This window comes from Muscardinus avellanarius (assembly GCF_963383645.1).
Source record: "Muscardinus avellanarius genome assembly, chromosome: 2".
Lineage (NCBI taxonomy): Eukaryota > Metazoa > Chordata > Mammalia > Rodentia > Gliridae > Muscardinus > Muscardinus avellanarius.
Window position 1 is genome coordinate 155,789,019 of NC_137787.1, and position 14,154 is coordinate 155,803,172.

Sequence of the window (14,154 nt, forward strand, 5' to 3'; positions counted from 1 at the left end):
ATGCATCAAGTAGAGAAATGTTGTAGTTTCCTAGGAAGTGTTGAAAGTCTCTTGAGGGTTGTAGTCATTAATTTCAAAGCAGTAGGGTATGTGCGTTTTTTTTCTTAGCCACGATCAGCTGATTGGGAGTAGTCATGAAGAAAGTGAAAAGTTGGGTTTAATCAGAGTTAAAGGGGAGAAAGAAAAAAGAAAAGAAGAAAGAAACACAAAGGAAGGAAAAAGGAAGGAAGGAAGGAAGGAAGGAAGGAAGGAAGGAAGGAAGGAAGGAGATTTGAAGGTGGATACAGTTATAAATACTGATTATCGACAGGCATAGTGCCACACACTGTAATCCCAGTATTTACGAGGTTGAGGCAGGAGGATCATAGCTCACAACAAGACTCAACAACCTAGTGAAATCCTGATTTATAACAAAATAAAAACTGGGGGTGTAGCTCAGAGGTAGAAAACCCTTGGGTTCTCAACCCCCAGTATCACATTAATTAATTGTTGACTATGAAATCTAAGATAAAGAATTGAGGGGATGGGGCAGTACCTTATAGTAGGAAAAGTAAAAAAAAAAAAAAGGTGGAAGAAAAAAAGGAAGGAAGGAAGGAAGGAAGGAAGGAAGGAAGGAAGGAAGGAAGGAAGGAAGGAAGGAAAAACTTGGTATGGTGATGCATGCTTGTAATCCCAGCACTTGGGAGGCTGAGGCAGGAAGAGTGCAGGTTCTAGACCAGCCTCAATAACCTAGCAAGACTCCCAGAAACCTAGTGAAACCTGGTTTCAAATAAAACTTAAAAAGGACTGGTGTGTAGGTCAGAGGTAGAATGCCTCGGGGTTCAATCGCCAGCACACACGTGCATGCACGCACACACACACACACACACACGCGCGCACACACACACACACACACACACACACTGAAAAATATGGTGTGGAGATGTTAGAACAGGTGAACTGGAAAAGTAGAAGGTGATCAGAGTGACAAACCTAATTTCAAGATTTGGGAGATAGATGTATTGATACAGAACATGATGTGAATTTCTATGTCTAAGGTTCAATGGAAGATAAAATCACTGAAAGCAAAGAGAATGTATTCATCTAGTTATTAAAGACAGAAAAATGAAAGCAGAATAGTGGTAGGGAAATTTTCAGTAAGCTGTGCCTAATATTCTTCAAGTAATGAAGATAAAAAATTGGAAGGATGGTAAATCATTATTGAAAAGAGAGATAGCAATAGTTTAAGCAAACACATTTGGGAGAGGGAGGACCAGGGAGACTGGTGGTCTGGAAATGGTACTAAAGAGCATCTCCACTCTAGCTACCATGGTTTGTAAGTAGTTGAAGGAAATAGCAACCATTATTTGAGAGGTTTACTGGGAAAGTACTGGCTTCCAAGGACAAAGAGGTTTGTAAGAACAGGATAAAGAAGGTGAGACTGAGGATTTAGGGGGGTGTTGATGATGACATACTGTGGGCTCTAAAGTGTGAGTTCCAGATCTGGGCATGGTGGTACATGCCTGTAATCCTAGCACTCGGGAGGCTGAGACAGGAGGATTGCAGGTTCTAGCCCAGCCTCAGAAACTTAGCAAGACTTAGTGTTTGGAGGCGAGGCAGGTACATTGTTTTCATCTGAAGCACTTGTCCTGACAGATGCCCTGGTTCTGCCAGTGGAGTGAGCACCAGCTGTTACTTCAGTAGTATTTGGTTCTCTGAAGATCATTCATAACCTACTTGAGGCCTCCACAGGATGCTGGAACAATATCTAGATATACAAAAAGAACACAGATTTGTCATTGCCATCTTTCCAGTTTTTTCCCTAAAAGGAGGTAGATTTCCTGGGATATTCTGAGTATTCTTTTTCTGAAAAGGGGCAGTAAGCCAAATAAATTTGGGAACCTCTGCCTCGTTGAGTGTGACCTCTCAAAGAAAGACATCAAGTGATGGATAAAGATACTCAGAAAGAGAAATCTCCTCTGAGTCCTGGGATTTCCAATTTTACATATTTATAAAAATCAACCTTATGTTTTCCAAATTCCAGCCCCGTTTTGTGCTAGGTGGGCCCTGAGAATCTGGAGAGTATGAAACAGAAAGTTTCCACCATACACAAATCAAATAAATAGACCCTTAGCCTGGTATTTCATGCTCAAGAAGTGAGTGCATGAAAAAAAAATCCTGGATCTTTTGAGATTTTCCAGCATAGCAGGAATGATGAATGAGTCCTAGGTTGATCCTCTCCATACACACCTATTTTTTCATTTTTCTTTCTTTCTTTTGTGGTAGTAGGGATTAGACACAGAGGCATTCTACCTTTGAGATATATTCCTGGCTTGCTTGCTTGCTTGCTTGCTTTATTTATTTATTTATTTATTTACTTATTTGCTTATTTGCTTATTTGTTTATTTTGAAGCAGGGGCTCACTGGGTTGCTGAGGCTGGTCCTGACCCTGTGATGTGATCCTCCTATCTCAGCCTCTCAAGTACTAGGATTATAGGCATGCATCACTGTACCTGACTGCTCCCTTCCCTTTTTTCATAGCTCATTTTTATGCCCATCATCACCCCTTAAGAAAGCAAAAAATGAAATAACGTGGCATGTAAACTAGTTAACATTGCTACCAGTTAACAGCTTCCACTGAGAGGACTAGAGGCTGTTGCTCACCCTCAATATTTCCAAGTTGTCTCTGTGTCTTTCTACCCCAGAAAGTCAGAAAGTAAAGGAATATGTTGATCTTGGGATAAAAAATCTGGAGTTGAGAGGTGATTTGGGCATGAAAGGGAATTATGACCTTGGGCACTGTTGTAGGATGTAAGGTCTATGGAGAACAAGAGGCCAAGGCTGGAGTAGGATAAAACAGGTCTCTTTATTCACTAGTGAAGGCCCAGTGAGCAAAAGCTCCAGATCTGAGCCCCATATGGCATCATCATACAGGGTATATAGCTCCAGAGAGAGGATTTTGATTTGATCAATAACAGGCAGAGGTATCCATACAGGAGGGCTAGGCCCTCAGCTCACTTTGTTTCAGCTTCCTAAGCTAGATTTCCTGTATTAGCCTCCATGTGGCTAGGACTGAGCAGCACCATCTTGTGTTCCACATGGTTGGGACCGGATGGCACAGTCTTGCCAGACTTAGATGCTTTATCTTGTAGTCTTAGCTACCAGGAGAGGCCCGGCTTTGTTCACCTCAGAGGGAAGCCTGTAAAGAAAGCTTTATTCTTCCATCTTATTCCTAGGCTTTTAGCCAAGAGTTGTCTTCAAGGACACAGCCAGGCTCCTGCCTCAGGCACTTCACTTAATTTTTCTGCACCCAAGTTTGCTTACTTGTAAGACACCAACTATGTACCAGGCATATGCCAGGCTCCTCACTGACTCACTGAATTTAATAATTCCTGCCTAAAAGAGGGTTGTTGGGAGAGTCGCATGAGCAAATGAACATAAAAGCAGTGTATAAACCATAAAGAAATAAATATATCAATGGAGATCATTGTGTAACACTAATCATGCATTTTCTGTGGCCCTAATTACCATAAAAATAGTACCCTAAGTTTGCCCAGGCCTAAAGGCTTCATTTGTCCACAGTTTTCTTTTTGTGCTGCTGATTTTTTTGTTACTGTTTTTATGTTAAGAAACCAAATCACCAATTTATACTTTACATTTTATAGTAAAATTGCCAAACTCAGAAAAGAGAGGGTGAAGTTCCAAAATTCTTCGGCGACAGGAGCTTCAATTGCCCTTATGAAATTTACTGGACTTTTATAAATCCACAGTCTGCTGCCCTTTCTAAAGCTTGCTGGCTAAGTAAAGGGTTTGGAAAAGGAATCCATAGGGGTGCTCTTTCCTGGACCGGGGAGGCACCGCCATTAGAATATGATGGCATTCTTGCATTATAATTTACACCTGCATTTCATGCATTTTATTCACTGCCAATAATTATTGAATAATTACGGTGTTCTCCCACTGAGCCCTCTCTTTGTACTCCCACTTCTTCCTAGGGTTTCAGCAAGATTGTTGCCTTTTCAAAGTTTCTTTCCTTCTGAAAAGAAGGCAGGTGGTTTGTAATTCTTATTTTTGAGCCAAGCATTTAAATAGGAAAGCTTTTTACCCAGTAGCCTGTCCTGTCTCCCTGGCTTCTGCATGCACTGTTTACTGGAGGGATAATAGGAAGTAGTTTGTCCTAGAAAGTCACTTTTGCTTAAAGACCTTAAAATTCATGTGTTTGTGACTCCCATGTTACCTATTTTCATGGAGCATCTTCCAAATTTGCTAAGCTAATTTGAATTGAGATAAATTAGATCATTTGCAGCCCAACTTGCCTGCCAAATTCAAATTGGCACTTGAAGTACTTTATCTATGTTTGGGGGTTTGTTGGAAGACAATAATCAAGACTTAGCTACATTGAAGAAGTACGTTTTGTTTTCCTGTATAAGAAAGCATGTTAATTCCTGCCATATTTTGGGTTGAATTTTTGTTTCATTTTGTCTTGCATTGTACTGTATTTTCTCTACAAAAGAGAATCCCTTGATCACCTAGTTAGTCTGTCTCAGTATACATTCTTTAAGTTAATGGAATTATTTTAAAAAAGAGAGAGAGAGAGAGAGAGAGAGAGAGAGAGAGAGAGAGAGAGAGAGAGAGAGAGAGAGAGGCATAGTAGCACATGCTTGATGCTTGTAATCCCAGCATTTGGGAGGTGGAGCCTGGAGGATGGCAGTTCACAGACAGCCTCGGCTACTTAGCGAGGCATTTCTCTACTCAGTGAGACCCTGTTTCAAAAATAAAAAAGAGTAAAAAAAATAGGGCTGGAGGTGTAGCTCAGAAGTACAGTGCCCTTGGTTTTCATCCTCCCTTATCTCACACACACACACACACACACACACACACACACACACACACACAAATAGAAACATTAGAAATAACAGATAAATCTGTGGTGCTAAATATAATCTGATTGCTTTCCCTAGGTGTACTTCTGGCTGCAAGGTCAATCTAGTGCCACTGCTCCCAGGAAATTTTTGTTACGGCTGAAATCTTTAGTCATCATCATTTTCTATTGAAAATATATAACTAATTTTGGAAGGAACTTAAATGTCTACCACTCCCAAATGAGTGCTTGTCTCACCTTCTGAAGTGTTTATTGGGCTTTTGTTGCATACTTTAGAACCATGAAAAACATCAGTAAATGTCAGCATATTAGCCAAGTCTTTCTTGGGCCTGATTATTGAAACTGAGACTAAACCCTTTCAGGAGGCCAAGCCTTACCACAGTATCGGACCGCTTTGTGAATTTTTGAACTTGCAACTGGTAGGACATAGCATTAGAGCTACACAATAATTAAATGCTTGTTATCATACAGCAGCCTTCAGTGGGTAAATGTGGCTGTTGCTGAAATTGATGGTATGTTGTAACACACAGCGATGGCTTAGGCAAAATGCTTTATACTCGTTTCTTAATTCATTCTCAAAAGAAAAAGGTCTCCGTGAAGTTGTTGGTTAGAAAGTTGGAAATACTAGCCCGGCGTGGTGGCGCACGCTTGTAATCTCTGCGCTTGGGAGGCGGAGACAGGAGGATCGCGCAGGTTTGAAGCCAGCCGCGCTGGCTTAAGAGACCCTGTTTCAAAAATATAAAATAGGTCTGGAAGTGTAGCCTGGAGGGAGAAGGGCTTCCAGGAACCCCAGTAGCACCAAAAAAAAAAAAAAGAAAGAAAGTGGGAAATACTATAATTCTTCACTTTATACCAGAGGGATTGAGCTACTTGAAATTAGTTTGGAAATCTAAGTTCTGGACATTCAGAACATCATTTTATTCTCAGAGGCCTCCTTAATATGAGGAGTTTTCAAATAATTTTCTCATAAGAAAAGGGATGGTGATAAGTAGAGCCAGAGGAGTGTTTACAACTCCATTTTGGCTTGCTGTAAATAATACATTCCTTCCAAGAATATCCCTTTATAGCACATATGTCACCTCCTCCCGTCACCTCTATTGTAAAAAAAAAAAAAACCTCAGATTCCAGATAGGACAGATTGGCATTCCCTAAGTGCCCATGTCGTTATAAAATGTTTGATAAAGCTGAACTCTCCCCCCACCATCTATTTTTTAGCCATTGGTCAATTTATTCATGTAATAAATTATTACTGAACCTCCACCACCTGCTAGATAGTACGTGAGTCGCTGGTAATAAAACAAATAAGGCATAGTCCCTGCCCTCCAAGACACCCTCAGCAGCTGTGGAAAGTAAAATTAGAATCAAAATCCAAGAAATGAGATTAGTTATACATAGAAAAGACTGACCTCAAAAAATAATTGGTGCAGGGGTGGTGATGAAGATGTTAAACACCTAAATGATAATCATGCCTGTGTGAAATCCGAGCTATTATCTAATCTAGAGGCAGTGAAAAGAGTGGAAATAATTAACTGTATTCATGTATTCAGGTGTTGTGTATGTATTGGACGTATATCTTTTCCTTTCCCCTCACAGTTCTTTTTTCTTTTTTTGGTACTAGGGATTGAATTTAGGTGCATTTTGCCTCTGAAGTATACCCTCTACCTATTTACTTACTTACTTACTTACTTACTTACTTATTTTTTTTATTTAATGTGTGTGTGTGTGTGTGTGTGTGTGTGTGTGTGGTACTGGGGTGCCTGGAAGTCCTTCTACCTCCGAGCTACACTCCCAGACCTATTTTTTTATATTTTTATTTGGAAACAGGGTTCTCTTAAGCCAGCGCGGCTGTCTTGGAACCTGCACGATTCTCCTGTCTCCACCTCCCAAGCGTGGGGATTACAAGCGTGTGCCACCACACCCGGCTTACTTATTTATTTTGAATAAGGCTCTTACAAAGTTGCTGAGGCTGGCCTCAAACCTGCAATCCCCCTGACTCAGCCTTCCAAATACTGGGATTACGGGTGTGCACCACCATGCCCAGATTCTCACAGATTTTATAGCACTTACTTACCAAGTGTTTCCTCTGACTTTTCCACATGGAAAACATCTTGTCCATTCAGTTGCTTGGCCTAAATTGTTAGGATCATTGTCAATCTTTTGCTTTCCCTTCACCTAACCTTCCTCCCTGCCCCTGGTCTTCTCACTTCCAGCACAGAATTCAGAAACAAACTTTGCTAATTATAAATCACACCCCAAATCGACCCTCTTCTCACCATCTCACAGCCACTATTCTGACCAGGCACCCTCATTTCTTCCCTGGCCCATGTAAGGTGATCACCAAAGGTCACCCTGTTTCCAGCCCAAACACACACCAGCCACTTTCATCTCAGCAGCCAGAATGAACTTCTAACAAGGTTAAGCAGGTGCCATGCTGTAGTGTATGGTGGCTTCCCCTCTCATATGAAATAAAATCCAGGCTTCTTTGCTTCTGTTGCAAAGACATCCGTGATCTCACGCCATCTTCCTCTCTGAGCCCAGCTCCCACTGTTTTCCCCTCTTGTGGCCACACTCTGCATCACAGATTCACCAACCACCTTTCCAACTCTGGGCCTCTGTTCAGCTGGTCCTTTCGATCCATACACAGTCGGCTTCCTCATGACCATGCTGAGTCATGCTCTTCCTCTCAACACCATATCACCACCACTCGATTCTCAGCATGCCACGTAACATAATCTGGGAGATTTTCTCTTCGTTAGAGTTAAGGTTTAGATTTGTTCTGTCCCCTAAAGCTCATGTGTTGATTTCCTGGTCCCTAGGGCAGTAGTGTTCAGAGAGAGGCATTTGGGGAGTGTTGGATCACAAGTGCTCCAACTTCATCCTGAATTAATTTGTTGATGAGTTCATAGCTTAATGAGCTGTAGGGAGGTGGCAGAAGCTTTAGGACATGAGGCTGGTTGGAGGAAGCAGGTAGCTAAGGACATGTCATTGAAGGGTATGTTTTATTCCAGCCCTCCTCCCTACTTCCTGACCACCTCTTTGCTCCACCACATGCTCCTCACCATGATGTTTTATCTCATCATGGGCCCAGAAATAATAGACTAAAACCTCTGAACTATGAGCAAAAAAATCCCTTCCTCTTTTAAGCTGATTTCCTCAAGTGTTTTGTCACAGTGACAAAAGCTGACTAATACAATTGGCTTCCTGGATTCTTGTTTGGTTCTTGCTACTTGAACTAAAGCTCTCTTCCTGCCTTGTCTATCTTTGTATTACTGGTGCCTGGAACAAAGCCTGATATATATATTTAACGTTCAAAAATAGGTGTGGAATTAATAGATGGATGATGTTAGTAAAAAAGGAGGTGGTCATGAGGAGGTGAGAAGAACCATCTTGTACTTCATTAAGATGTATTACTTCAATGCACCAATAAAAATTTTTTTAAAGAAAAAGGAGAGATAGATGGCAGGATAAGGAGAGATTTTGACAGAGTGAGAGCCAGCTAGACAGCAAGAGAAATTCACTGACTTGAGATTTAGATTGCAAGGACAGAAAGAAGTTAAATACAGCAGGAGTATAAAGTAGGGTGGAGAAGAGGGCAGAGAGGTGAGGAGAGGGAGGCAAGCAGCAGTCAGATCATCAAGAAGTTTGAAATCAGAGCACGGGAGTTTGTGCTTTATCCTAGGGAACCCAATTAAGGGCTCTAAGCAGGGGAGTGACAGGATCAGATTTGTGTTTTAGAAAGATCACAGTGGCCATGGTGTAAAGAATGAATTAGAAGAAAAGAGACAGGAAAAAATTATGGTAACAGAAAGAAATGGTCAGTGTGGCAGCTGCAATGAAAGGAAGTTGGAAAGCCAGACTTGGCAGTGTTTTTCCAACACTGTCAGGGAAGAAGCAGTAAATCTGAGAGTCAGAGCTTCCCAGAGATGGAGAGGAAGTATATAATGGTAGTTAGGAATCTAGGCTTGGAGTCAGACAGACCTGGGTTAAACCCCAAATCTATCACTCTGTAGCTTATGTGATGTAAGCCATGATTTCCTCTTCTGTGAAACAGGGATAATACTTTTCAGTTGCTTAGCTTTATTCCTGTTATGTGTGAGGGCTAAAGGAATACTGGTATGGCCAGGTGCCGAACCAGTAGTTGGGAGGCTGAGACAGGTTTGAGGATAGCCTTACCATCCTAGCAAGACCCTATTTTCCAGTAAAAAAAATTTAAACTAGCTTAGAGGTAGACTGATCCTGGGTTAATCTCCAGTACCATACACAAATAATAAATAAATAATAAGTAATAAATAAATAAATGCTGGCTAGTATTATTATATCACTAGGTATACCGTGTTTAAGGCTTGGGAAATTCTAGTCAGTTACCCAATGACCTAGGTAAGGCCTCAGTGGCCTTTACCCCCTTTTTAGTGTGCATTGACAATATATACTAATACACTAATCATATTACATAATTATATAACAGAAATAATTTTATTGCATAATTATATAATAATATAATATGCTAATCACATTATATATACTAACATATACTAATATATTGCATATACAATGTGCATATGAGGTGCAAAGTGCTATTAAATTTTTTTAATACAATGTGGAGTGATTTAATTAAGTTAATGAACATATCCAACACCTCAAATATTTAACATATGACAAGAGATTTGAAGTTACTCTCTTAATGATATTGCAATGTAATATATTCAATTATTAGCCATATTCAACATGCTCTGCAACTGATTCCCCCCCCCAAAAAAAATAATCATACTTGTTTCTCCTGTCTCACTGAGGCTTTGCAAGCGTTGACTATCATCTCCCCACTCTCTCTGCCTCCGGCCTCTGGTCACTGCCATTGTACTCTCTGTTCCTATGAGTCCATCGTTCTAGAGTCCATGTGTAAGTGAGAACACATAGTATTTACCCCTTCTTTTGACATGGTTCTCTGAAAATCAAAAATCCAATCTGTTTTGCTCCAGACTTTTAATTTAAAATTTTTTAATTGAGGCATAATAATTGTACATACTTATGAGGTACAGTGTGATATTTCAACACCCTGTGTATACAGTGTGTAACAGTCAGATCAGGATAACTGGCATGTCTATCACCTTAAACAGTCATCATTTCTTTGTGTTGGGAAGATTCAAAATCCTTTCCAGTCCCTATTTTGTAACACTCAATTGTAATCAACTATAGCTATCCTGCTGTGCTGTATGGGACATTAGAAGTTATTCTTTTGATACAGTTGCACCCCTGTACACATCAACCATCAACCATCCTTTCTCCATCTCCCATCCTTCCCATCTCTGGTAACCACCGTTCTACTCTTTACTACTATGAGCTCTACTATTTTAGATTCCACACAAACGTGAGAATATGCAGCCTTCGTCTCTCTGTGTCTGACTTACTTCACTTAATGTTCCATAGTTCCATCCAGGCTGCTGCAAATGACAGAATTTCTTTCTTTTTTATGTTGAATGCTATTCCATTAGGTATATTTACTGCTTTCTTTATCCATTCCTTTATCAGCGGACATCTAGGTTGATACCATTATCTTGGCTGTTATGCATAGTGCTGCAATGAATGTCGGCACACAAGTATCTCTTTGATAAGATGATTTCCTTTCTTTTGGACATAAACCCAGTAGTGGAATTTCTGGATCATATGTTAGATCTATTTTTAGTTTATTGAAGAACCTTCATACTGTTTTCTATAATGGCTGTACTAACTTATATTCCTATCAGTGTCTAAGAGTTCCCTTTCCTCGGGCACTTATTTTCTGTCATTTTTTAATGGTAGCCATTCTAACTAGGATAAGAAGATAGCTCATTATGTTTTTTTTATTTTTTATTTGCATTTCCCTGAAGATTAGTGATGTTGAGCATAATTTCATATTTATTGGCCATTTGTATATATCCTTGTAAAAAATGTTCATTCAGATCATTTTCCTATCCTTTTTTCTTTTTCTTTTTGTGGTACTAGGGGTGGAACCCAGGGGCATTCTACCTCTGAGTTACACCCCTAGCTATATTTTTTATCCTTTATTTATTTATTTATTTGGAGGTACTGGGGGTGGAACCCGGAAGGCTTTCTACCTCTGGGCTATGCTCCCAGACCTATTTTTATATTTCTTTTATTTGGAAATAGGGTCCCACTAAGTTACTGAGAGCCACAATCAGTAGCTAAGGCTGGCTTCGTACCTGTGTGATCCTCCTGTCTCAGCCTCCCAAGCTCAGGGATTACAAGAGTGGGCCACCACGCCTGGGTTTTATCCTTTATTTTGAAACAAGGTCTCACTGAGTTGTAGAGGGCCTCACTAAGTAGTTGAGGCTGTCTGCGAACTGTGATCTTCCTGTCTCGGCCTCCCAAATGCTGGGATTACAAGCGTGCACCACCACGCCCAGCTCCTTTTTCTATTCTTTAATTGGAGTGTTTGGGCTTTCTTTGCTCCTGACTTGCTTGTTCCTTTTATGTCCTGGATATTAACCTCTTTTAGACGAATGATTTGTAACTTGTCCCGTGGGTTGTCTCTCACTCTCTAGATTGTCTCCTTTTCTGTTCAGAAGGTTTTTAGTTAGATGAAATACCATTTGTCAAATTTTGCTTTTGTTGCCTATGCTTTCGGGGTCCTATCCAAAATGTCTTTGATGAAGCCAATGTCCTGAAGCTTTTCCCATATGTTTTCTTCTAGTAGTTTTATAGTTTGAGGCCTTACATTTAAGTCTTTGACCAATTGAAACGGGGATTTCTTGAGAGGAAACCCGGCGTTTCCTCGAGATGAAACGGAGTTCTCTAAGAAGGAACTCGACGTTTCTTTACCAGGTTCTTGTCTACGGTGAGCGAAGAATGACACCCGCAGACCTCAGGAAGGGGAGTAAAAGGTTTATTGGAAGCAGCAGGGAATGGGGGAAGGGTGGCTGAACACCCCAAAGGGGCTGGAACTCTGGGTCCAGCAGCTGCCTTTAGGACAATACTTGAGAGTAGCCCAAGCCGAATTGCCTTCAGGTGCAGGCTGCTTACTTCCAGAGTCCACGCGATCTGCCAGAAGGGAATAGAGAAAAGTGGCCAAAAACCCCAAAGGGGCTGTTGGGTCTCTGTTGTCCAGTAGCTGTCTTCAGGTCACTACCCAAGTGTTGCCCGAGCCAAGTGCCGTCAATTACAAACTTTCTCCCAGAGTCCACATGATCTGCCAGAAAAGAGGTACAGGTCACTCCTAGGGGCCCTGGTCAGCCTTGATGTCCAGCAGAGGCCTTCCAGGTCACTACTCGAGAGTCGCCCAAGCCACGTTTCCTCAGATGCACTCTGCCTTCTCTCAGGGCCAACACAACCTGCGAGAGAGAGAACAGCTCCCCCAAAGGGGAGCGAGTCCTGAGAGGGAAAGCCCCAATTGCTGATCCCCAAGGGTCATTGTCCACCGCTTGCAAGTCTGCTTTTGGTTAGGTTGACTTTGGGATTCAAAAGGAGAATTCTGGGAAGAAGCTCTCAGATTTGCATAGGGTATTTACAAGTCCTTTGAAGAATCTCCTTTCAGGAATGCCAGACTTGCTGGGGGGGGGGGGTTGTTGATTAGTAAACAGATGTCTTTGTGAAGATCTGGCCTTCTTATCTCTGAGCCTTTAGAATTTCAGGTATTTGTCGCCCCTCAGGAAACTCAGGAAATTAACTTTTTTTCTACCGAGGCCTTTTCCCTATCTGCCTATTTCCTTTTTATCTCCTCACAATTTCGATCTGCCTTTTGTACCAAGTGAGAATATAAAGAATATCCAGTTTTTATAGTACCACTTATTGAAGAGACTGGCCTTTTTTTCCAGGATTTGTTCTTTTTTGAAACTCTGTAAATGTGTGAATTTATTTCGTGTTTCCTATTCTGTTTCATTGTTTCATTGTATTCATTCTGTTTCTTTTTTTTCTTTTTCTTTTTTTTTTTTTTTTTGTGTGTGTGTGGTACTGGGGATGGCACCCTTCTACCTCTGGGCTACACTCCCAGACCTATTTTTATATATTTTTTGTTTGGAAACAGGGTCTCTTAAGCCACTGAGGCTGGCTTCAAACCTGCACGATCCTCCTGTCTCTGCTTCCCAAGCACAGGGCTTACAAGCATGTGCCACCACACCCGGGGATCTATGTTTCTTTTTTGATGCCAATGCCATGCTGCTTTTGTTACTATAGCTTTACAGTTTGTATGACTGTTTTTGTTTGTTTATAGTGCCAGGGATTGAACCTAGAGACTCCTGCATGTTAGGTGAGTGTCCTACCACCGAGCCACCATCCCAAGTTTTATAGTCTGTTTTGACATCAGGTATGGTGATGCATCCAACACTGTTCATTTTTAGTCAATTTTGTTTTGGTTGTCCAGAGAAGCCCTCTGGTTATTAACTTCCTTGATACCTGATTTATGAGTATCCTGGCCACCATTTCCCAGTTAATATTAATAATATAATAATGTGCTTACATTTAGTCTTCATTGAGTTGGGTTAGCTTTAGTAAGTATACTAAACTCAATCATCTCCATGAAGAACCAAACATTGGCCTTTCTAGATGATTCAGTATAATCTCACACATCTCCAGGTAAGTTGATGTGGGCATCTAGGGCTGAATTTCGGGCCAAGGTCCAGTGGCTCCACCAAGAAGAACCTTGAGAGAGGTGCCAATTGACTTGCGATTTTTACCTCTCATTAACATTAGCAATTTCCAGGTATGCTGTATAAAATAACATGCTTTAAATCTAATCCCTCTTTACATGATAAACCTTTCAAACTTTAAAAAATTTCCAATTTTTTTCTTTGACCTCTCTCCCCACATTTTCATTCTATCAGACACCAAGATAGAATGAGAAATAGCCAGGGTTGTTTTACAGTTCCCAGCTTCAAATGGATCAGGAGCGAAGGCCGCCAATGCAATTGATGTATTTTTCTTTGAATCTGTCTATGGGGGAAAAGGCTATATCTGCTAGAGACTTAATATTTTTAGAAATTTAATAGACTCATTTAGAAGTAAATATTTTAAACGGGCCACCCATGCGTGGCATTAAACATGCCTTACTGTGACATTATTGGGCAGGCTTCAAACCGTGGGGACCCAGAAACCTTTTAACACTCTGTTTAGTAAACGTTAAGCCCTGGGCTGTGGATGAGTGCACTCTCCCTCAGTATAGAGCGGCTGCTGGGGCGGGTGATATTTCAGTCATTTGAATGTCAGTGGAAGAGCGTGCACATCATCAGAGCCCCGGGTCATTTACACTTGTGGTTGTTTTACTTCACAGCCCCGAGCCTTCCCCGAGCTGCTGTCATTTTGAC